At 34.6% G+C, this 24,982-nt stretch overlaps 1 pseudogene; it reads right to left on the reverse strand.

Annotated features, from left to right (window-relative positions):
• Positions 1 to 16,516: 16,516 nt before the first annotated feature.
• Positions 16,517 to 23,112, reverse strand: LOC121262008 (annotated as a pseudogene).
• Between the last annotated feature and the right edge of the window lie 1,870 nt (positions 23,113 to 24,982).

Consider the following 24,982-nt stretch of genomic DNA (forward strand, 5'->3'; position numbering starts at 1 on the left):
TCCAAACTTGATGTGTTTTAATTTTAAACTTGTGATTTTTTTTATCTTTTTGGCACATAAATTAATTAAAAAAATTATTTAAATTAGTAAATTTAATTAAACTATTTAATGGTGATTATTCTTGTAACTCATTGAAAAAATAATTAATGATAATATTATATATTATACTCTAATACTAATAGTGATACTAATAATATAATTATATATGTTATATATTATGGAATATATATTATATAATAACACATGGATACTAAATTATGGACTATACTATACTAAATTACTAATAGTAAATTAGAGTCATAGTGAATCAGTGATATATCATATAGACTCATTACTCATACTCATTAGTAATACTCATTAGTCATTAGTCATAGTATTAGTTGTATTGATACTATATATAGACTTGTAGACTTGTAGTTACTAGTTATAATATCTTATAGACTTACATTGATTTAGTTATAAATTTAGTTTAGTTATAAACTTATAATTATATTGATGATGTTAATTGTTACTTTATTACAAATTTAGAGTATGTCAATGTATTACAATTTATTATAGTTCTAACTTCTAACTTATAAATTAGTTAATGGTGAATTAGTCATAGACTCATAGGTGAGTTAATTGATATTCATGTCATACATGAATCATGAAGTTAATTATAATTTACATTAGTTACTTTTAAATTTTTAATAGCTTTATACTTACTTACAATTTAGATATATTAAAAAATGTTATCTAATAATGTAGAATCTAGATAGATGTAGTCTTGTATTTGTAGATGTCTACTAATTAGTTAGTGGTGAATTGATGATAGGTTAATTGGACAATGTGGTAGGTTAGATGAAAATTACATAATTTATTATATAAAAAATATAAATATATAATTTAATTTTTTTGTCGGTCCGGTCCGGTCCAATTCGGTCCGGTACGGTCCAATTCGGTTCGGTCCGATCCGGTCCAATGCTTCTCGGTCCGGTCTGGTCCGAAAACCCCTAAACCCGGGACCGGACCGAAGAGCGAAAATCTCATTTTGTGAGGACCGAAACAGAGAATGCCTATTCTCGGTTCGGTCCGATCCGGACCAACCGGTCGGTCTTCTCGGTCCGGACTGGCCGACTTACAGCCCTAATTCTTCCTGTAGATTACTTTTTATCATAAATACATAACTTTTAATTATAATTATTTTATAATTTATTTTAAATTTATAGTATTTTTGGGAAACAAATTAGTTATAAGATTATAATTATTTTAGTATTAAATGAAATTGTTAATAAAAAAGTAACAAAAAAGTAGTAATACTAAATTTTCTATTTATGTGGTGAAAGATTATGGCCGCTTTTGGGAAAAAAACAAAAATAGTTACAAAACGAGTTATAGGAGGTGTATTTCCTATTTGGGTGGGAAGTCACATACCCTCCCTTTAATAAGATTGAGCCATAATTTAAACCTCAGTCTTGCCAAAAAAATTGAATTACTACTTAGACGACTAACATTATAATAGTCCATTGAAACGTCTAATATTTAATGCATACAAAACCATTTGGAAGTAACACAAAAATGTTAAGGCCTTGTTTGTTTTTATAACTATTATCATCTTATTTCATCTAATCAATACAACTTTTTCAAATTTTCATACAAAATAAAATAAATAATTCAACGTTTTCAAATCTCAAAACAAAAATAATATTAAAAAAATATATTCTAATAATATTTTATTTAACTTTAAACTTTTATATTAAATCATCTAATCTCATCTTATCTGTAAAAATAAAGGTAAAATATTGTTAGAAACAAAACAAAATTAAAATATTATCACAATTCACCACAACAAATAAGGTCTTTTAGGATGAAAAGTTTCATCCAAAAAGACTGGATTTTCGAAAAAAAAAGTGTCATAAGGTCATCTCAATATAACTGTCCCAAAAGGTATTTTGGGATGAAAATCACAAATTCGTCTAAAAAAATATCTTTTGGGACAAAATTTTGCTGGACTGTGCAATTACGGTCGAATGAAATTTCTTTCCGAGATGATTGAAATTCATCTCAAGAAGTCGTTCGAATGACCAAAAAAATGTTTAAACAATATGTCTGTTTGAACGGGTACTTCATGGCCGGTCAATTGATACCAGTCCATTCGACCAAATACACATGAAGAAACGTTCAAACAAACAAATTGATGATCGAACATAAATGATATTAATTTTTATAATTGATTAAATCGTTCGAACGTGTTTGGGACGGAAAAAGTGAGTTGCCTGTTTGAATGTGTTTGAATGAGTTGCAACGTTTTTTTACCATTCAAACTCTAACTTGTGAGGTTCGAACGGTTGTGTTCGATGTATATATGTTTGAACGTTTGATGATTGTTCGAACGGTTAGTATTTTCATGGAGAATACTAATTTAAAACCAAATAGATATTTATATTTCAAAAATACATTTCAAATTGTTCAATATAAATAAAACTAATATAATAAGTCAGAGTTAAATAAATAAAATAGTAATAATATTAATAATGTTATTAGTACATAATTTTATAAATATTAAAATTTATGCAAAACGCGAAAATCAATTGTTTGGAGGCCTAAATTGTTGCATAAGCGTCTGCATTTGGAGTTGCATATCTCTTTGTTGATCTTTTTGTTGTTTTATGCGTATTTCTATATCTGCTTATTTCGTCAATTGAGCCTCTAACTCATGCTGTTTCGTAATCAATTTTTCGATTCTAGAATTCGCATTCTCTAACGCAATGACAGTAGTACTTGATGTTGATGAAGAACCTTTTGGTTTTACATAACGACCAAAATCTCTCAAATATCCTGAACGTTGACCCATAATTTGTGTAAAAATTTTAACATAACTTGTTGATGAATTCTGATTTGATGTAGTTTCAATACGAAGGGCAACCATTTTATCATACACACAACATATAAAATTAATATTGACACAATAATTTAAATATGTTTAATTAAAACAAATTATAATACTTACATAATTCTCATGAGCATCGAAATGAGTCCACTCTTCATTACTATTAACATGTGATGTAACATATAATTTTGTCAAATCATAATTGGTGTCTGACTCTTTCTACAATAAACATTGTTAAGATATAAAGTCAATATTAAAAACAAACTATATAGAATAAAAAAAAATACTTTACCAATTTTAGAGATAGGTGATGTAATGATCTTGAGCTTGCATGATGATGAATTTTCAACTTCGATCTATTTGTTTTGTTCATAAAACTTCGCTCCTGCTTAGAAGTTGTAAAAATTAGTAAGTGAAAATTACAAATATGACAGATAAAGAATTCATTTAATTTACCTTATATGATGGATCCTCAAACATGTTACAATATTTTTTCCAATCTTCAGGTTAGACATCCAGAATAGGATGCTAGCATGCATCTTCTTTGTTATCGTACTTCTTGTAATGCTCGTGATATCTCGCCTTATACTTGCGGAATGCATTACACATCAGCTCATCGACAATCTTACACTCATCTCTCCAACCAAAATTTAGTTCGAAGTCATCATTGAAAAAGTATATATGCAAATATATTATCATTTAAAATATTAAATAATATCAATATAAATTTATTATTTAAATATTACATACCAAATAAAATTTCTTTATAAGCTGTTTCACATTTTGCTAGATTTTATGCCATGAACTCGTAGCCAAAAGTTCATAAGTCCGTGTAAGAGTACCCACATGCAATGCAAGTCAAGCTGTTTGTTGTCCCTCGCCTTCGGTATGTTCGTCAGGAATTTTAACCTTAATCTTACCCATTTTACGATATTTCTCCAACGTCACGCCTCTAGTAGTGCCTCGTTTGTGACGAGATTGTACTGTTATCTTTATAAAATAATATTTAGTTATTTACTTCGTATCAATTATCAATTATTTTAATTAAGAAAATGAGTACTAGCTATTTACCTTATTCTGTAGAGTCAGTTTCTAATAGTGAGTCAGACGAAGAGTTAGGAATAAGTAGAGATGGGATGCGAACTTCCTTCCTTGGTATGCTTCTTGAGCAGAGAGATCATTTTCTTTTTCATTTTATCCCTCTGCCTCAAGGATAACGTCATAAATATTTCTAGAAGAAAATTTTTGTACTACTTGACATTGATTTCCTAACTCAAAATCATCTAAGTAGAATACTTAAGATGTTTAGGAAGCCAAAATAAAATGATCATCTTATGAATTAATATTTAGAAAATATTCATCGTGGCATTTTTTCATGTGACGTTCGTACAGTTTGAACTAAACTAGATGTTTTCCGTTCTACCACAATTTTGTCCGTTCAAACGTTATAGTGTCTGTTCAACCACTATAGATACTGTTCAAACCAATTATTTTATATTAACTTATTAATTTATTTTTATTATTTTATTAAATTGTTCTATCGATTAATTTATGAGATTTCTATTAGTATATAATTTTTTGTATATAATTTTATGAATCTTTTCTCATATTAGATTTTATCACTAATGTTGAATATATATTTTATTTTTTAAATTTCATTTACAATAATGTCTTATAGGGGCTGAAAACGTGGCATACTAGACAAACCTTCCATCCAAATAATTCGAGAGCGGACTGTTTTACTGGAGTAGCAGGTAAAACTGTATGATTTTATGACTCTTATATGGGAGGGTCATTCCCTCCTATCAATATTCAATGATCATGGTTGGGCACCAATCTTAGATCAGTAAGAAGAAGAAATGGAGCTCATTTTCTATATTGACATTTTCGCTGAGTTCTATAAAGAGTTCGGTGGTGCCAATCCAGACGATGAAGGGGCATACAAGATCTGTGTCCTATGAGCTCCTATTATATTTTTAACGGACGGACTCGTTGCATATCTCAGTATTCCAAGGCTGGTTGATGCCTATCTGAACCTGCTGCTTAGAGAGTCTGATCATTCAGTTGATGCGAAGACGGCTCAGGACGAGTGACCAGTTTACATAAATGAGGTTGATACACTCCCTGATCATGAGGTCAGAGATCTGATTGTTGGTCTAGATGCTCTAGTGTATGATGGGATGAAGAGTATTAGGCAGACAGATTTATCTCCTTTCTTCAAGATTATGAATATGATAATTGCCAACAATATTGACCCTCGGCAACACAAGATCGAGGTTGGCTTGTGACATTTCGATCGACCTTGTGGAATATATATTTGAAAGGATCCGATCAAAGGCTTGGTACAGTACGACAAATATATTGCCGTTCGGGATCTTAATCACTCGATTTTTTCTATATTCCGGGGTCGTGCTAGATGTTGTCGAGGGTGCACGAGAGCCGATGAGACCGATCAACAACACCACCCTGTCACGGAGCACGAGACGCTCGAGACTTCGTTTTCGTGGACTTGTTCCTGACCGGGTTGATATTCAGAGATATGTACAACTGGGAGATCTTGGAGTATTTGCTGGTGAGACATCTACACAAGCCGATGCATCATGCACATCTACTTGCGAGGAGATGGCCAACATACTGCGTGCTGAGATCGGCATACACACATAAGCGGTGATCGATGCAGTGCATACTGCCATGTCTGAGTTGTGTACAGAGATTACTATTAGTATCTTTGAGTTACGTACATAGATTAAAGCTAGCATCTCTGAGTTACGTACAAAGATTCATGCCAGTAATGCAACTCAGGTCACACTCAGCACTCGACTAACACAGGTAAAAAGACGATTAGCTACAGTCGACGATGTGTGCAGAGACCACCCATCACAATAGTTTCTATTTTTTATTTATATTTTTTTTGTTATAGTTATGGATAGTATATGGTGTTTTGATAATTTTCTTTAGTTATGAATGAATTATTTTTTGTCTTTTATGAATTAATTATTGATTTATATTATGTGGTGTATGACTGATAATATTTATTTAACTAAAAATCTTATCTAACATAAAAGAAATCATTAAAATATTTTTAAATTAATTACATAAAATTAATTTTTGAATTCGTATATACGATATATATTTTTTATATTTTGAATAATGTACCGAGATTAATATTATACACTCGGATGTATAAATATGGTGTTTGAATATGTTTGAACTAAATATGTTCCATTCGAATAGTCTAGAAACCTTTCTGCCAGATTTTGCCACGAAATATTTTCCGTTCAAACAACAAAATTTACTTTCGAACGATTTTGAATTTTTCCTGGCAAAATAAATTACTTCCCCACCAAGATTTGTTTGTTCGAACATACAAAACTTTTTGAGACAATTTAATTCATCACAGAAGATTATATTTGACCATATATTTATTCGGTTGAACAGTTTTGTAAAGTCATCAGTTTTTTGGAACAAAATTTAAATCTCGTCTCAAAAAATTACTTTTAGGGACGAGCTGTACTAAGTAATTTTGTACAAAAAAGTCAAATTTATTATAGTGATTACCATGCATTGAAATGAACAAAACCCAAATGCCAACTAAACGAGTTATATTCTTGTCACAAATAAACTTTTAGCGGTTCACAGTGTTCAATATAAAAAAGTGTACAGACAAATTTTTTTTATGAAAGTAAATTTATAAATTGGTGTGATTGCTTCATGTGATATGCTATATCTATTTTATAATAAAAATAATTTTATAATTTGATGTACTAACTTATAAATTTACTTTTATAAAATATTTCTTACAAAGCATTAATTGATTCTTCGGTATACAACAATAAAACTTTCGCAGTTCAAGCAAGCAGGGCAGATCGAAACGAAATTAAAGGCTAGGCTATTCCCACGCATAAATGAGGACGTGAAAGTAGAGAGGTGCAAAATAGAATAGCGTCCACATGATTAGGTTTTAGCGGACCATACTATATATATATATATATATATATATATATATATATAATGAAAATTTCTCTTTATAATTAAGTTGACGTGGATAACAAATTTAGTAAAGTCCCTACCTTACACAATTTGATTTGAAATAAAAAATTTTAAAATTTAAATCTTACCCATCAAATCTAACTATTTCAGTGATGTGGATGGTATGTACTATACACGAACTTGAGAATAAAATAACTCATACACACAAGAAACATAATTTTCATTAAATCCGAAAACATTACATAATCTGCCTATAAGTAACATTAGGACACTCTTCTTGTAACACCATGGTCCAACACCAAGCCCAATTTTTTTTTTTCTTGAAATGGACTCAAATCCCACAAGTTAACCGAAAGCACTGCATACGTGCATGGGCCATCATGCATGTTGATCTGCTTCTTCTCTTTCATTAGGGTTTCATCAGTATCCATATATATATATAGATAACATAAACCTAGATCATATGTAGACGATAGTTTCGTCCCACCACCATGACCCACGTCCTCTTTTCTCTCAGCAAGCTCTTCCTCCTTATCACTCCATATCCCACTCCCTCACGGTAGTTTTTTCCCCCTTTTCACACACCACTCCAATGTTTAACCTTATTTCTCTCGTGCGCTAAAGCCAAGAAACCACCATAGAAGCAATGCAAGTAATGACAGAACACCCTCATAGCCTCCACTACCACTGCCGCCAACCACTAGCCCACCCCATGCTAACCTAGCACTAGCATCACCAAAGCCCAAAGACCCACTAACATGCACCACCCACTAAGATAGGCCAAGAAACGAGGGCTGCAGGCTACCCAATGTGTAAATGGGCTCCTTACGACGCATGTGGTTACACTAGAGCTGTCGTTCGTCTCCTCCCTATGATCAACCATCTCTCTGGCCCATGTGAAACAAAAACCACCCCTCCTTTTGCCAACCACAGAAATTGCCAAGAGCAACAACTCTCCCTATAACAACTGAAAACCACCTTGTTTTTGCAACTCAAAATAGAGCACCTACTCCCTCCACGTCGAGCCATAACCTAGCCACCCACGGTGCCAGCTCTCTCTGCGTCATCATTACCAGCCTAGAAAATGTAGGTTGTTGCCACCCTGAGTTCGTTGTTCATTGACCTTCTCGATAAGCTCACGACCTCGTTTCCCTTCACGCTCCTTCTCTCTCACCGTGTTTTCTCATTAGCTTTCTCTCTCTCTCTCTCTCTCTCTTCCTGTCGTAACATTATTTTCTCACTCCCACAGTATGCTGTTGCTGCACCCAGTCACTAGCCGCCACTCGTTGCTGATCTCGGTAAGCCCACCACTACCTGGTTTTGTAGCTAAACTGATTTTGCTGTAGGTTCTTGAGTAGATACTAGATAGAAGAGAATTTTAGCTTGTAGTTACAATATTGCCCTTCCAGTCATGAGTTTGAACACGTGTTATGAACATATGTTATTGTGTTGGGCTTGATTGTATAATGGGCCGTGCATATCAAAATGGGCTGGTGTGTATTTTCGGTATTGGGCCATGTATATTTTTGGGTCGAGATCACGTGTTTGCATGGACAATATTATAAGATCAATTTATGGAGTAATATGATCATAAGAGTTACTCGTGTTTTTGTTAGGAGAATTTTTGTAAAAATCAAAATATTTTGGGGAGAGAATATATTTTAGGGTTTCAAAGATTTTAGTCATTAGGAAAAATAGAGATTTTTTTTAATATCTTGGGTTTGAATTACGAATTACGTGTTCAAATTGAAAATTTATGAAAATTACATGACAATTTTATAGGCGATGATTGATTTTGGTTTAGCATTGTTGCAGACAATTTCTAAAAAGCTAAGAAGTTCATATAAGCAGTGTCCCTATGCTAGATTTTGCATAAAAATAAAATGGGCTGAGGTTATTTTTGGAAAATATGCATGTTTTATTATGAAAAGAAATTTGAAACGACCTCAGTTATTTGTTCCGCATTACTCATGAAATTTTGTAGAAGAATAAAATATTTTCTGGCATGACTGATGTAGAAATGAACTTATTTTTGGCATTCTATTATTGAACTAAGAAAATGAGCGAATATGAAAATTTGACAATTTTTACATAGGACGTAAAGACGTTCTGAATCTGTTTAGAAAAATGTGAAATGATCTGAATTTCAGTACTCTGTTTTGATATGATGTGGCATCCGAAAAGCCTTTGGTATAACTTTCTGATTCTGATTCTATTCTGACTCTGATTCTAGTTCTGATATGGTGATCTTGATTCTATTTGGCTATGATATTTGGCCCTGACATGGGATATAGTAGTGATTTCTAGCCCTATCATGAAATATAATAGTGACCTCTGGCCATACCACGAGATATAATAGTGGTCTCTGCTCTGAGTGCAATCGCTTTGGTAACATGGTGATTTATATTCTGCTTGACTTTTTGCAGAATGCACAACCCTACCACGGGGTTAAACACGGTCTTTCTTCCGATATGATACTTTGATATGATATGACAAGATGAAACTGTTTAGTCATGTTGCACTAATAGGGTCTTTGAATATGAAAAGTTAGTTTTTGAACATGAACAGTTTGAAATGTCGCTCTAATTTTCTAATAATATGTATTTTTGAGATTTGTATATTGAAACTGAAATGTTTTATTACGCATTCTAAACTCTGTGAAAATGCTCATGTTTACATACTAGAATATGTTCTCTACTTACTGAGTTGTTGATAACTCACCCTTATCTCCACAATATTTTTCAGATGAAGTGAATGGTTAGATTGAGGATTGAGAATAGAAAGCGGGTCCAAGATTGCTAAGTGTAGGGAATAAGTACTGAGATTATTGAAATGTTATTATTTTGTAGATTGATCGATTGTCTTGACTAGATTTATTAGGATGTTGACAATTATATTAAGTCTTGAGTTGTCATATTTTTGATTATAGAATTTTTTAAAATGGATGAGGATATGTTTATGGAGCTTTTGGAATATTTATTTGTATTGTGAAAAAAGGATTTAGGTGACAAGTAGTAGCTCTCCAACTCCATTTGGGACCGGGGTGTTACAGTTGATATTAGAGCCTGGTTTGATATTCTATAGATTATAATATATGAGGTCTTGAATTTATACGGACTTTAGGAAATAATTTTTAGAATTGGGGTTTATAATTCTGTGGACTTTAGGAAATAGATTGCTGATTCATGATATATAGATTAACTGGTAGTTACATTTAAGCTCAGTTATTATTATTATTATTGTTATTATTATTTCTTCCTTTGAAATGTTTAACCAAGGATAAGTCTTCCAGGATGGCTGCTCGTCAACGTGTTCAAAATCTTGGGGCTTGAATGCGGGAAATGAAGAGGACGGATGGACCATAGAGTAGTTCAATCGGATGCACCCTCCCATTTTTGATGGTCATGGTGACCCGACCTTGGCTGAGGACTGGATCTAGGACGTTGAGGAGATACTTCGTGTCTTGAATTGTACTGACAAACATAAAGTTTTGTACTCTACCTTCAAGCTGTCAGGTGAGGCTAAAAGATGGTGGATATTAGAGAGAACCATCAGAGAAGCTGATGGGAGGGGAGTGTTTAGCTGGCCCCACTTCAAGTAGATTTTCTTTGACCGTTTCTTCCCAAGATCGGTTAGGGATGCTAGGGCTAAGGATTTTGCCGACTTAGTGTAGGGGACTACGATGGTGCACCAATATGCAGCCATATTTGTTGAACTGTCACGCTTTGCCTCATATTTGATACCCGATGAGGAGAAGAAGACCCGAAAGTTTGAGGAGGGACTGAATAACCATATGAGCGAGTGGTGGCCTTCTAGATCCAAAATTTCTCAGAGTTAGTAGATAAGACTACAATATTCAAGCGAAGCTTCAAGAGAAGTGCTGAACTTCGAGAACAGAGGAAGAGGTCGACACCATTAGAGTTCCCCTCTAGTGAGAATCGAGAACCATGGAAGATGAGGTATGTAGTGAACAACTCGGGTCATAGACATGTTCAGGACAATCAAAGAAATAACTTTTGCAAGTCATGCAATATAGTACACTTTGGAAAATGCAGAAGAGAAACCGGATGGTGTTCTCGATGTGGTAAGCATAGCCACCTCGTCAAGGTTGTCCAAGGCAATCAAATGCAAGTATGAACCCCAACCCGCCTCAGAGGATTAATTCAGTGGCACGAGGCAAGAATCAACACAATATAGTGTAGGCCCAAGTTAAACACAATACAGGTATTAGTCTACTCCTTTCTCCTTGAAGGCAATTGCTTTATTTGGCTTGGGGTTAGCCATCCTTGTATTTTAATGGAATTTTGCCAAGTTTTGTAGTTTAGAAGATTGAGGAGTGGATTGCAGACGTTGTGCTTGTAATAATAATAATAATAATAAATAAATGGAGGTATTAGTAGGTTTTTTAACTCCATTGTTGAAGTTTATATTTTTACACGTTCGAGATCTCAGAATGTATGAAGAAGGAAACTATGTGCATGAATGGAAATATTTAGAGGATTATGAGATTTTTTAAAGCAACAGGTGAAGATATTGGAAAGCTAGAGTGTTGGAGTATTAGGTTTGACGTAATTATCGATGGTTAAAATAGGCTTAGAATGGATGGAAGTGATAGATAAGTATGTAGGTGGCTTAAGGTCTAACAAATTTTGAGGACAGGATTTTTTTAAGGGGGGAGATTGTAACACCATGCACCAGTACCAAGGACAATTTTTCCCCCTCGAAATGAACCCAAAACCCACAAGTTAACCGAAAGCACTACATATGTGCATGGGCCATCATTCAGATTGATCGGCTTCTTCTCTTTCATTAGGGTTTCATCAGCATCCATATATATATATATAGATAACATAAACCTAGATCACACGTAGGCGACAATTTCCTCCCACCACCATGACCCATGCCCTCTTTTCTTGCAAAAAACTCTTCCTCCTTATCAGTTTGTATCCCACTCCCTCATGGTAGGTCTTCCCCCTTTTCCACACACCACTCCAATGTTCATCCCTATCTCTCTCGTGCGCTGAAACCAAGAAACCACCATAGAAACACTGCAAGTAATGATAGAACACCCTCACAACCTCCACTATCATTGTTGCCAACCACTAGCCCACACCATGTTAACCGAGCACTAGCATCACCAAAGCCCAAAGACCCATTGACATGCACCACCCACAGAGATAGGTCGAGAAACAACGGCTGCAGGCTACCCAACGCATAAATGGGCTCCTTATGACGTGTGCAGCTACACTAGAGCAACCGTTCATCCCTCTCTCTGATAAGCCACCTCCTTGGCCCATGTGAAACAGAAACCACCCCTCATTTTGCCAACCATTGCAACTGCCGAGAGCCACAACTCTCCCTATAACAACCGAAAACCACCTTGTTTTTGAATCTCAAAACAGAGCACCTGTTCCCTCCATGTCGAGTCACAATCCAGCCACTCACAGCGCCAGCTCTCTCTGCATCGTCATTACCTGCCCAGAAAATGCCGGCTGTTGCCATCCCAAGTCCGTCGTTTGTTTACCTTCTCAATAAGCCCTTGGTCTCGTTTCCCCTCAAAGCTCATTCTCTTTCACTGCGTTTTCTCATCAATTTTCTCTCTCTCCCTCTCTCTGCCGTAACATTGTTACAGTACACTGTCGCCTTGCCCAGTCACTAGCTGCCACTTGTTGTTGATCTTGGTAACCCATCGTTGCTTGGTTTTGTAACTAAATTGATTTTTCTGTAGGCTCTTGAGTAGATACTAGATAGAAGAAAATTTTAGTTTGTAGTTACAATCTTGCCTTTTCAGTCATGAGTCTGAACACGTGTGTTATGAACTTATGTTATTGGGTTGGGCTTGATTGTACATGTATAGTTATTTTCGGTATTGGGTCTTGTATAGTTTGGGGTCGAGATCACGTGTTTGCATGGACAATATTATAAGACCAATTTATGGAGTAATATGATCATAGGAGTGACTCGTGCTTTTGTTTAGAGAATTTATGTAAAAATTAAAATAGTTTGCGGAGATAAGATATTTTAGGGTTTCGAAAATTTTAGTCATTAGGAAAAATAGAGATCTTTTTTTAATATCTTGGGTTTAAATTACGAAGTATGTGTTCAAATTGGAAATTTATGGAAATTACGTAACAATTTTATAGGTGACGATTGATTTTGGCTCAACATTGTTGCGAAAAATTTCTGAAAAACTAAGAAGTTCAGATAAGCAGGGTGCCTATGCTAGACTTTGAATAAAAATAAAATAAGTTGAGGTTGATTTTTAAAAAATATGCATGTTTTGTTATAAAAAGAAATTTGAAACGATCTCAGTTATTTATTTTGCATTACACATGAAATTCTGTATAAGAATAAATTATTTTCTAGCATGATTGGTATAGACATAAACTTATTTTTGACATTTTGTTATTGAACTGAGAAAAATGAGCGAATATGAAAATTTGATAATTTTTGCATATGATGTGAAGATGTTCTGAATCTGTTTTGAAAAATTTGAAATGATATGAATTTCAGTACTATGTTTTGATATGATGTGGCATCTGAAAAACCTTTGGCACGACTTTCTGATTCTGTTCTGACTCTGATTATGGTTTTGATATGGTGATTCTGATTCTGTTCTGACTTTGATTTTGGTTTTGATATGGTGATTCTGATTCTGTTTTGCTATCATATTTGACTTTGGTACGGGATATAATAGTGACCTTTGGCCCTGTCACGAGATATAATAGTGACCTCTGGCCCTCTCATGGGATATAATAGTGACTTTTGGCCCTACTATGGGATATAATAGTAGTTTTTGCTCTGAGTGCAATCACTTTGGTATCATGGTGATTTATATTCTGCTTAGCTCTTTGCAGAATGTACAACCTTACCATGGGGGTTAGATATGGTTTCTGTTCTGATATGATGCTCTGAAATGATATGATAAGATGAAGATGTTCAGTCTTGTTGTGCCAAAGGGGTCTTTGAATATGAAAAGTTAGTTTTTGAATATGAACAGTTTGAAGTGTCGCTCTTATTTTCTAATAATATGTATTTTTAAGATTTGTATATTGAAACTGAAATGTTTTGTTACACATTATAAACTTTGTGAAAATCCTCATGTTACATACTAGCGTATGTTCTTTGTTTACCGAGTTGTTGATAACTTACTTCTAATCTCCGCAATATTTTTTAGATGAAGTGAATGCTTAGACTAAGGATCTAGAATAGAAAGTAGGTACAAGATTGCTAAGTATAGGGAATATGTATTGAGATTATTGAAATGTTATTATTTTATAGATTGATTGATTGTATTAAGTAGATTTATTGGGATGTTGACAATTATATTAAGTCTTGAGTTGTCGTATTTATGGTCTTTGAAAATGGATAAGGAAATGTTTATGGAGCTTTTGGAATATTTATTTGTATTGTGAAAAAGGATTTAGGTGACATGTAGTAACTCTTTGACTCCATCTGGGACTGGGGCGTTACATTTCCTTCCAACAATAATAAATCCCCTTGCTGTTGTAAGGCAAACTTAGCTAATTCGTGTGCAACACAAATTTCCTTTTCGGTATGTAAATCTAAGGCACCATTCCTGATAGTTTCTGAAAACTAGTTTGAGATCTTCAATTATTTGGCCATACCATATGAAGCACTTTTCTTTGCTCTGAATAGCCCTCACTACCATTAAAGCATCTCCTTCAAATATGACTTTCTGAGACCTATATCCAAACAAAGCTCTGCTGCCTTCCACAAAGCCATACTTTCAGCTTTAATTGGTTGTTTCACTTAATTTTTTTGAAAACAAGTTGTAGCCATTATTTTCCCGAGCTAATATCTAATTATAACTCTAATTCCTACTTTTTCATTAGCCTTATCAACAGCTTTATCAAAATTTACCTTAAATTCATCTCCATAACGACCCTTCTCTTAACAAACCAATTGTTGAACTTATACTTCTTCAGATAAATGAAGATGATGACCTTTTTTTTCTTCCAATTATTAGAGTCAGTTTGGATTGAGACTCATCTCACTACTATTAATAAATTTCAACTCACAAATCTTATTACTATTCACTAATCATCTCAAACCATATTTTAGTGTGCCTAAAATATTTACTTCTAAACACTCGAGCTACCAATGAGTCAGGTTGTTGTAAAAGTTTCCAGCATTGTTTGGCAAGCAAAACTGTGTTGAAATCTTCTATATCTCGAAGCGAAGTCCAGTAACCCCGAATTTTGATATCCCTACCTGACCAGTGTTTCAAATATTGTACCATACCTGCCGGTATGGCCAAAATATGCCATACCGGCCATTGGTCAGGTACATGTATTGCATATATTTTGTACCGGCTCAAATACTGGCTGTACTGGCCTATATTTCGACCTGTATTTCGACTCGTACCTGCCTGTATTTCGGCCCATACTGGCTGATAGTTCAGCCTTTAATTTTTTTTTTATTTTTTAAAACTACAAGTTCATTTTTTGACTTCTAATTCAGACTAGACTATTTATAATTTGTATATATATATGTATTTATATATAATTTATTCATATATAATCTAGTATTTTGGAATATAATTTATATATATTTATATACATAATTTATTTATATATTTATTATCTCGAAATGATATCGATATCAAAATATTTCGTTCTAATACTTTAATTGATATAACATCCAGTACGGTATTGAAAACAATATATCTTACTCAAACTTCTCCGATGAATACCTCTTTCCCTGTTTTTATTTCCCTGGCCTCCAAAATTTCGCTATTATGGCTGAAATATCCTGACACAATTTTCTTGGCAATTTGAAACCTGGCTTACAATTGATTGGTTAATTTTGTTCATATTCTCTACTTTTTCTTCTTTTGCTTAAAGGCGTAGGAAATTAGCATAATATTGACACTTCTTTCTGCTAAATATATATCTATATATATATATTGACACTTCTTAATTAAAACAGTACAATTACATGACACTTGTAGCTAATTGGATTAATTATTTATTTCGAGAAAATTACATTTCTTACCCCCAAATTAACTACCCCTTTATTGCAATATACACCATATATAAATTACGAATAATGTTAGGTACAAATTTAAAATAAACAAGTCTTATATAAGTCTTTTATAATTATAAAAAAGTAGATTCTACTAATAAATAATAATTTTTTTACAATTTTTAATATATAGTCTATTTTTTTACAAAGACTTGCATGAGACTTATAAATTTGAAACTTGTACAAATTATTTCTTATAAATTACTACCTAGAAATCGGCACATTAAAACTCTCAAACTTTGACAATTTTCATTATTTAAGATAATTTGACCCTTAAGATTATATATATAACATGTTTTATTTTTATAGATCTTAATACTCGATCGGATATTACTCGAGTGCGGTGCAAATTGTTAAATCTTGGTAATTTGGGGTATCAATTGCTTGTTTTAATAATTTAAGGTGCATATTAAAAAAAAAAAGTAGTAGCGTAGAGGTGTAAAATAAATTTTTTACATATATGAAGACAAATTACAATAAGATGAAATAGCTATGAATACAAAAAGGTTATACAAAAATACACTCGTAATCTTATTTTTTATAAATGTTTTTGTTATTAAAAGATTTCTCTATATCTTTTATTTTCACCATCTTTTAGTTCCCAGATAACTACGCAGTGGAAGCAATATTAGTACTGGTGTGAATTGAAACCAAGGAGGCATAAAAGCCATCCTTGTTTTTAATCAAAGTCTCATGTCTCCCTTTCTCAACAATAACTCCATTTTTAAAAACTGCGATTACATCTGCGTTCTTGATTGTGGATAATCGATGAGCCACCACCACCGTAGTCCGGTTAACCCTAACTTTATCTAATGCATTTTGAACCACTCTTTCCGACTCGGCATCCAATGCACTGGTAGCCTCATCTAACAATAATATCTTCGGCCTTTTAATCATGGCTCGTGCAATGGCTACTCGTTGCTTCTGCCCGCCGGACAATTGGACTCCACGTTCTCCTACTATGGTATCATAACCCTTCATTTTTGGATGCCAAGAAGGAAATCATATTAGGGTATGACAATGTCAAGGACATAAAATAAATCATAAAATCTATATCTTCTCTTCACCTTATATGTTTTTAGAATAAATAGTGATTTCACGTGATATCAGAATCAAGATCCAAAACAAAGCTATATTTGGGGCCATTAGAAACTCGCCGCAAATATTTTTATCGCAAAAAACTAAATAATAAAATACTAAAGGTCTGTTTGGGATTACAAGTGTTCTAGACCTTCTTCTCAGACTACTTAACTATTATTTACAAACTATTTACTACTATTTTACGACTATTTAAAGATGATCTGAGATACTCTTAACATCTAAATAGAGTCTAAGGATCCTTATCATATAAAATAAATAATAAATTCTATATCTCCTCATAGTTTTTGGAATAAATGGTGTTTTCACAGAACGAGAGAAATTTAAAGAAATGCACTGTTTTGTTTGTCTTGATTACCTTTTGTAAGCCACTAATGAAGTTATGAGCATTTGCCAACTCTGCCATGTCTATAATTTCGATCTCTGTTGCATTTCCTTCTTCCTTTCCATATGCAATGTTGGCACGAATAGTGTCATTGAACAAAACTGGTTCTTGACTCACGAGACCCATTTGCTGCCTCAGCCACTTCACTTGAAACTTCTGAATTTCAATTCCATCAAGTTTAATATGACCAGAATTAGCATCATAAAACCTTTGTAGCAATGAGATGACTGAGGATTTCCCACTCCCACTTTCTCCAACCAAGGCAACTGTCTGAGAAAAAGAAAAAAAAATGTAGTAGCAATGTGAACAACTTGTTCGAGTCTTTTGTGCTAGTTGTTGAAAACACCAAAAGTACTGAACCTTACGAACCTTGTTAGAAGGGATAGTCAAGCTGAGATCATGGAAAATTTGAACATTTGGCCTGCATGGATACTTAAAGCTTACATGACGAAACTCAATTCCTCCTTTGAAATTGTCTAAAGTTATACCAGACTCATCACTTGCATCTATCTTCGATTGCTGGTCTATTATTGCAAATATGGAAGAAACAGCATTCTTGGCTTTGCCAGTATTTGGACCCATGGAGCTTGTTTGAGAAACTCCCGTGGCTGCCAAGGTCAAAGCAAAGAAAACCTGAAAACAAAGCATCCACCATTATTTAACTTAACAAGGTCTCAAGAGTTCATGCCCTTGTTTGATTTCTTGTATTACTGTTCAAATCGTTGGAAAGCCTGTTAAAAGTAGAGAAGGAATTCATACTTGGAAAACATCTGAGGATGTTGCTTTCCCTGCCTCAACCAGTTGAGCTCCTGCATAGAAAAAGGTAGCATAGGCAAGAAACAACAAGCCAAAAGATGTCCCATATCCCGTTCCAGTGATCAAGCCTTGCTTTATCCCTGCCTTCCTTGGGCCTTCACATTTGCTTCTGTATAGATTCATCACCTTCTTTTCAGCACAGAAAGAAGCAACTGTTCTTATATTCCCAACTGCATCATTGGCAACTTGGGTTGCTTCCACATATATCATCTTCAACCACACAATTGAGATTTTGAGGGATCAACTTTCCAAATAATAAACTTTAAGAGTGATGAAAAATTAGATATATATATATATATATATATATATATATATATATAGCTCAGTTTAATAATATGGCTACTCAGAGTTTTTATTTTTTATTTTTTATTTTTTATTTTTATAAATAAATCTCAATAGTATACAAAAAATTGATTTAAGAAAGAGAAATGCTTTGCATCTGCACAGAATCCTTTCATCTCTGTAGTCACCTAAACAAAAAGAGATAAAAAGGAGATGATTAGTTTTAGAGCAGACCTTTGCATCTGCACTGAATCCTTTCATGAACTTTAATTGAGCATATGCATTGATACCAATCAGAGGAATCAATGCAAGGATAATAATTGCCAACTGCCAACTTCCAACAAATGCAATGACTAAACCTGCAACTGCTGAAGCAATAACATCAAGAATCTGACCACTAGCAGCATCTGCTGAAAGCCTAGCACCAATCGAGCCACATGAGTGCTCAGGCTTATCAAACCAACCAACCTCCATGTGAACCAACTTCTCAAAACACATCAATCTAACACGTTGAATTAGCTTGCACCCGGCCACAGAAAAAGGGTATGCTCGTGCTGGAATTGCAAGAAACGATACCACACCAAGGATCACAAATATTATTGACCAAAAATTTGTGTCCTTTCTCAATTTATGAGGCGGTTCGTATAAGGATTTGATTACCTTGGAGAGCAGCATACCAAATATAGGAAATAATGTGCCATTTAGGATTGCAGCCATAGCCCCAAGAAGAAGAATAGGAATCTCTGGCTTGTTGAGGTAGGCGAGACGGCAGATTGAGAGCTTTGGAAACTTTTCTTCTGGTTCTGTCCACGTATCATCAGGGATGAGGACTTCTATGGGCAATCCAAAGGCTGAGAATGAACGGCGGCTGCAACTATTAACAGATGATCCCTGACTTATAGATCTTAGGTGTGACATTCTTTGACTGTATGTTAGACTTGAGTGTCTAGAAGATTCAGCAGTAATTTCTGATCTGTTTTGATCGTCAGATGCCTGTTCCGACTCCTTGTTTACTTCTTTCAAGTGTATGAGTTGTGAGTATGCTCCATTAGGATTGTTGATTAGTTCCGAGTGTGATCCTGAGAAATTAACCAATACGATTTTTGGTTGATATATATGTATCTCTCCAATTGTGGCATAATTCAAGGTTCCAGAGATTATCATGAAATGACACAATGATGTAGGTATTTTCGAGAAAGTTTTACAGTACAAGAAGAAAATTTCTTTTTTCCTTCTCCAAATTGTAGCCTTCAAATAGTTCAAGATGTTACTGATCTGTACACATTTTTGTGGTCATTTATTATTTAGGACTTCAGATTTGAACCTTGTCTTAGAGAGTGCAAAGTAATGTAGTTAGAAAGATGACAAATTTGGGCAATGAAAAAACACTGACCACTGTGAAATTAAAAGATAAACTGGCTCAATGTGAATAAGCAAATGGATACAGTCATAGCTATGCTATAGCATACCCTTTTCAACTATCTTTCCTTGTCGAATGACTGCAATCATATCAGCATTTCTGACTGTACTCAAACGATGGGCAACAATAACGGTAGTTCGGTTGACCATGATCCTGTCCAATGCCTCCTGCACAATTCTCTCAGATTCTGCATCAAGTGCACTTGTAGCTTCATCCAGAAGTAAAATTCGAGGGTCTTTTAGAATTGCTCTTGCAATGGCAATTCTCTGCTTCTGACCACCAGATAGCTGTATTCCATGCCCACCAACCACGGCATCTAGTCCCTGGATTGAGAAATTCCAAGTTAGTAATTAAATGTACAATTTCTATGGTTATGAGGAGGAATATTCCAATCATGTCTAAAGTTCAAGTGGAGGCTAAAACTCAAAAAACCTGAGGCAATTTATCAATAAATTTAGCAGCATTTGCAAGTTCAGTGGCAACTCTTATCTCTTCAAAGGTTGTACCATCCTTTCCATATGCAATATTATCCTTAATGCTGGATGCAAACAACACAGGTTCTTGGCTAACAAGACCAATTTTCTGCCTAATCCATTTAAGATGGAAATCTTTGAGGTTAATGCCATCTATCAGAACTTCTCCAGCCTGTGGATCATAGAATCTCTCTATTAGACTTATCACTGTTGACTTCCCACTTCCACTTTGTCCAACCAAAGCTGAAGTTGTGCCTCTATTGATATAAAGAGAGAATCCACTGAATATCTGCTCATTGGGTCTGGTTGGATAACTAAAAAAGACCTCTCTCAACTCAATATCTCTATGAATATCATCCAAAATCTTTCCCTTTGTGCTATACGTATCTATCTTTGGCATCCTCTCAATAGTCTTAAATATCTTATATGCCGCAGCTTTACCGGCAACAAAGGCATTCATGCAGGGAGATGTCTCGCCTAGGGACCTGAAACATCCACATGGTAGAAAAGGCAAGAAATGAAAAATGAAATAGACAAAATAGGTTTATATAAATACATCTATTAGAGAGTATTGGTAGCTAAAGAATATTCAAAGTGCACGCAGCTTACGCAGATCCAGTCAACACAGCTGTAATCACATTCAGCACATCACCCCCATTGTATCCTTTATTCAGTATCAATTTGGATCCAAACCATACTGCCATAGCAAAGCTGCCAAATACTACTAACTTAGAGGCTGCAAAACCTAACCCTGAAACCAAGCCTTCATGAACACCAGCTTTGTAATCTGTTATTAGGAACCTTTTATAGTTCATTACAGCTTGTTTCTCCCCAGTAAATGATGCCACCTACACAAGAACCAAATGGTGGATATAATCAGTAATTTGCTAGAAAATAACTGCAATTTCAACTGAATTTTACTAAGAGATAAAGTTGAAAATCCCCTGGGATGGATATATATATATATATATATATATATATATATATATATAGTTCCAACAACATGACATACTGTCCTGATTGAACTGATTGTTTGTTCAACCACGTTTGCGGCATTTGAATAAGCAGCTTGTCCACGGGAAGCTGTCTTAGCTATGACAATTGACATGAGACCACCAGATGCCACAAGAAGAGGAAATGAAGCCAACATGACAAGGGTAAGAAGCCAGCCTTTGGAAAATGCCACAACAAAACCTCCAATGAATGTTGACATCAGCTGCAGAAATTTCCCAACCTGCACATGCAAAAAACTCACGGTGTTTTTCTGTCCAGTTGTGAATTTTGATGTACAAAGCGGCAGTATAGTACCTTCTCACCCATCGCATCTTGTATGAGAACAGTGTCACCACACATCCTCTCAACCACCTCTCCAGTGTTCGTTTCTTCATCCAAAAAAGCCACATCTTGTCTCAAAATAGCCTTCAAGTACAAACCCCGTATTCTCGCAGCTTGTCTCTCCCCTGTGATCATCCAGCAAGCCACCTCTGACAAGAACAGGACAACTTTCTCATTTTTAGTACGACCTGATTGATGGATTTTTTTTAGTGTTCAGTAATTTTCTTGTAATATTTTGTTATGGAATCTACTTACGGATGAATGCTGCGGCACCAACCCCAACACCAGGTAGACTATTTTTAGACAGACCTAAAACATTATACCAGGAAACTAATCAACGTCATCTTCATCTGATCGACATATTAGCATATAACTACTATAAGAAATATGATTTTTTGTGATGATTTTGTGTTTGTTAGAAATAAAATCGTCCCAAAAAACTTTTATTTATAGCAATTTTTTACATCATCATATTGTCGTGAACTTTTTACATCAAGCTCGGAACTAATCTTTTGGGGTAATTTTTTTTTTCCTTTCGCAACGGTCAAATTCATCCGAATACTAAATTGGTCTCAGCGATTTTTGACTTTTTGTGACGGTTCGTTGTTCAATGCAATTGCAAAAATGATTGATTTTTTAACTTTAAAAATCACCGGAAAAAGTGAAAGAGTATCACTCTCTTTGTTTACGGCGACATTAAATAGCCGTAAAACGTATACTATAAGAAACAACTGCTACTGCAGCGATTTTTCATTTGGTGGAAATAAAACTTACGCATTGATGCGGCGATTTGTGTGCCGACGAAACCTCCAAATTAATACCTTTGATTTATACGTTTTGCAGCGATTTTAACTAAAAAAATCGCCGCAAAATACACAAAACTTGCAATTTCGCTGGAAACAAAGCGCTAGACAAGTTATGCTGCTGCTACTACTGGTATAGTAGTAGAGATCATGGAATATATTAGACTTTCATCAGAAAAAGTAGTGAAAAACAAAGTGAACGTTCAGCTACACTTTTCCAGTGACAGATTGGAATTGAACTCGAGGAGCGTAGTTTTTACCTTGGAAACTAAAGGAACAGTGTCTGTACTACTTCCCAAACTATTAATCATTTCCCCGAAGAATACTGTTGCAAGGGGCAGACCTGAGCCATTTCCAATGGCACCCATTGTACCAGCAATCATCAGGAAAACATCAGTGGAATCTGCAAACGAGAAAAGCTTAAGAAATGGAACAGTTTTGGAATTCTGATCTCCTCCAGTACTCTTCTCGAAGTCTTCTCGATCACCGATCACGTTCGGGCTATTATTCTCAGCTTTTTCTACGTTGTTTTTTAGTTCTGCGCCCTCATGCGTGGTTGTTGTTCCGACGTTCAAGCCATTTTCCATCTCCATTTACGCCGTCCACAACAATAGCACCTTCACAACACAATTTGCTACTTCAAAAATGGGGACTAACAGAATCATGGATTATAATGACAAACAGAGAGGCAGCGAAAGAAATTACGAGTTGTATACATGATTTTCGTTTGTCAGAGTGAGTTATAACTTGTAAGCAAAAACATACCGGCAAATTTCAATTTTCAGTCAAATAGATCGCTCAAGACGGGAAAGTCTAGCTCACTAAAGTCACAAGAACAATAGAACAAGTAACAAGGGGAGAGAGACAGAGACAGAAATAGAGAGATATGCGGTATGTCATTTGGTGGTCATGAAACATAAATGAAAAGAAAAAGGAAAAAGAATGAAACTTCAGAGCCTAAGTGATAAAGATTTTTCAATGGAAGCCTGCACAATAGAAAATATTCCAACGAAAACATCTCTGAGTCATTCCTCTAAGGGTGTAAGAAAACTGAAGGGTCATATGCTGAATATGGAGGACCTTTTAGGTGGGTGTAGTCAGGGAATGTAGAGCAGAAGTAATCTGTTGTTTCAATGCCAGTGAACCATGATCAATACCGCACAAAGACTGCAAAGGAGAAGCTGATGCAAAATATAACAGTTGCTATTTACTCAAAGCTATACAAAATTCGGTTGGAAAATTCCTCTCTCAAAGAACCATTCGTGTTTGTGAGTGCCATAGACTTAGTAGATTCCTTTCTGCTTAGTATCACCGAGTTGATGAGATTTCAACTGGAAAATGCCATGCTTATTTAAAAAAAAAAAAAAAAAAAATGTAACCAGGTTGGTCTGGCTATGGTGTTTGAACTTTGCTCCTCGTGAAACTCCTGGCAATATTGCATAATATTAACAATCAAGAAAGACGTACGAAATGACCTGTATGTTGAGAAAGAATTATTCACCTAAGGCTCGAAAGGAAACATAAAACCACCAGATGGCTCAATATGATCAGGTTCCCAGGTGCAGAATTTCATGCACGTCGTGGATGCAGTAGCACCTGTTGTTTGAACCCCAAACTATTGTGTACTTAGGATCGAGATCGAGTTGAGGGATGTCCTCGTTTCCACATGAGTAATAGTAGTTCTAAATATAATCAGTGGACAATCAATATTATTGATCACGCGCGGATATGATGACAGTAGCCGGCAGGGCAATGATCGATGACAGAGACCAGTACTTATCGTGAGAATATAATAAATGGCAACTCCCAACCGCTGTTATGTAGCCGGCACGGCAATGAGGACAGAGACCAGTGATAGTGAGAAGATAATAAATGCCAACTCCCAACCGCTGTATATACGTTGCGGTAGTGTTCCGATAAGGATGATCATGAGACTGCGAAAACCTGCGAAATACATTATATACTATGATCAAATGATGATCTCCGGCCCCTATGTGCGTGCGTGGATATCGATATCTGATATTTTGTCTTCTCGAAAGTGCACGACGTCCTGCGTCCCTGCCGATCTAGATTTCCGGCCTCGTCCTCTGATCGTGTTGATCATTTGCCTATTCATGTCCAACGATACACTTACAATTATTTTTATAATTTTTTATATAGAATAATTATAAAATATTTTTATTTTTATAAATTATTTTGCAAAAATATTTTCTATTTAAAAAATGATCGTATAGTCGTACAGAGACCGAGTTATTTATAGATTAAAAGAATTATATATGTATCATTTTCTTAAATTATATATGAGTTATTCTATTCTACAATCTATCGATGTCTATAGCACATCATTCACATGCTTTAAATGATAAAATTTAATTTATAAAATTTAAAATTTAAAATTTATTTTTAAATTATGCCATATAAATAATATGTGATGTAGATATTTTAAAATAGCACTACTCGATA

The sequence above is a fragment of the Juglans microcarpa x Juglans regia genome, chromosome 4S (assembly GCF_004785595.1).
Source record: "Juglans microcarpa x Juglans regia isolate MS1-56 chromosome 4S, Jm3101_v1.0, whole genome shotgun sequence".
NCBI lineage: Eukaryota > Viridiplantae > Streptophyta > Magnoliopsida > Fagales > Juglandaceae > Juglans > Juglans microcarpa x Juglans regia.